Source organism: Penaeus japonicus, unplaced genomic scaffold, assembly GCF_977035675.1.
Source record: "Penaeus japonicus unplaced genomic scaffold, GWHDUDI00000001_assembly GWHDUDI00000011, whole genome shotgun sequence".
Lineage (NCBI taxonomy): Eukaryota > Metazoa > Arthropoda > Malacostraca > Decapoda > Penaeidae > Penaeus > Penaeus japonicus.
In genome coordinates, this window is record NW_028234413.1 from 42,381,735 (window position 1) to 42,384,234 (window position 2,500).

Sequence of the window (2,500 nt, forward strand, 5' to 3'; positions counted from 1 at the left end):
TCTCTTTCTCTCCCCCCCTCTCTCTCCCTCTCTCTCTCGTCCCCCTCCCCCTCACGTCTCTCTTTCTGTATCACTCACTCTTTCTCTCTCTTTCTCTCTCTCTCTCTCTCTCCCTCCCCCTCTCTCTCTCCCCCCCTCTCTTCCCTCTGTCACACTGTGGAAGCCAGGAAATTATCAAGGTAATTAATCATGCTTAATCAAGCTCTGTTTTTTTTTTTTTTTTAGAATTACGTAATCCTCTGTCTGGCTTCATTAATGCCGGGAATCATTATCAGTGTCTGTGCCTCTGTCTCTTGTCCTTCTCTTTCTCTCATATAGATATTTTCTCTATTTTTCTTTCTCTCCCCGGTATTTCTGTCTTCGTCTTTCTCTCCCTTTCTATTTTTCTTTTTCTTTCTTTGTCTGTTTGTCCTTGTTTCTGTTTTTTTTTTAAATACTTTTGATTTCCAATTTTGTCTTTCTTTCTATTTTTTTCTCCATTTTTTTTTATCGTTGTCTGTCTCTCCGTATCTCTCTTTCTCTCTTTCTTTTTCCCGCCTTCTCTTGTGTCAATCATATTCTCTCTTCTTTATATCCATCTTTGTCTTCTTCTCTCTCTGTCTTTCATTCTTTCCTCTTATTCCCCTTAATCTCATTACCTCTTGTCTATTGTGCGTTCAATTATGCCTTATTCAACCTGATCTTTTCCAACCATATTTCTAATCTTTCTTCTAATCCCGTTTAATCAAGTCTAATTCGTTACCTTCATTATGATTAGCACCTACCTGAATCTGATTAATTAAATAAGTTCATTTATTATGTCTGATTCACCCTTTCTGTTTCAATTTGTCTCTGTATTTGAAGGATACCTAATTGTGGTTATTTATTTGATGTTTTATTATTGCTTAATTCTCGTTATTAGGATCTTAGCTATGTCTCTTATTCATCTATATGTATATGTATATATGGATTCGTATATATGTATATATATATCTATATCTATCTATCTATCTATCTATCTATATCTATATCTATCTATCTAGCTATCTATCTATCTATCTATCTATCTATCTATCTATCTATCTATCTATATATATATATATATATATATATATATATATATATATATATATATATATATTTCTCTCTCAGCTATGTTTTGTTATCTATTTTCAAAAACAAAAAAAATTGTCTTTTTTGCCTTTCATATTTAAATTTCTGCAATATGCAACTATCTTTTCAATTTCTTTTAAGCTTCGATTCAGTAACGTTTATTTCGAAAGGCTTTTAAAAATCTAATTGCGTAACGTAATCTGGTTTAGTCTTAAGTATAAATTATATAACGAGAATTATTTTCTGCATGAAACGTGTGTGGACAAATCTGTATCTTTTAAACTTTTGCAAATCTGTGACCTGGCTTATCTCTCAACTCTAAATTCTGTCCTGTTTATATATAATTTTTTTTCTGATTTTTTTTTTCCAACAACTATATTTTTTTTTCAACTATATTAACTTTGACCTTTGTGAACTCTGTCACCTTTTAGCCTGCCTTGTATCTCTCGCCTATGTACATGTCTAAACCTAACTCAATCTCCTGCTCTCTGTGTGTGTTTTTTTTTTTTTTTTTTTTTATTGCTATTTGTTTATGCATTTCTCCCATTGCCTTTTTTGTTTTGTTTTGAGACTAGTTAAGAAATTAGTTAAGTCTTGTAATCTATATCTCAAAATTTTAGAAGATAACATTCGATTGTATAAAAAAAGAAAAAGAAAAGAGAGAGAGAGAGAGAGAGAGAGAGAGAGAGAGAGAGAGAGAGAGAGAGAGAGAGAGAGACAGACAGACAGAGACAGAGAGAGAGAGGAACAAGCAAAGGAAAAAAAAGAAAGATCTATTTTTAGAAATAATAACAAGGATTTATCTATCAATTTTTTTTATACAACACGATAAAAGTCATCGGTCTTCTGTGAATCCAAGAATAAATTGCATGTCAGTAAATCATGCAGATATCATGCAGCGTCAATAAATCTATTTATACTATACTTATACTCCCTCTCTGTTTACCATAATTCAACTATCTGTCTCTATCTATCCGAATACATCTCTCAATCCATATCTATTTATCTTAATTCATATATCTATCTTAATCCATCTATCTATCTTAATCCATCTATCTATCTTAATCCATCTATCTATCTTAATCCATTTATCTATCTTAATCCACTGATCTATCTTAATCCATTGATCTATCTTAATCCATCTATCTATCTTTATCCATTTATCTATCTTAATCCATTTATCTATCTTAATCCATCTATCTATCTTAATCCATTCATCTATTTTAATCCATTTATCTATCTTAATCCACATATATCTATCTTAATCCATCAATCTATCTTAATCCATCTATCTTAATTCATCTATCTATCTATCTGTCTATATGTAAAATAACAGAAAGTACATTATCTTTACCGTCATACTGAAAAAGTAAAAAAACAACAAAAAAAAAACGTCAGTAATACATTA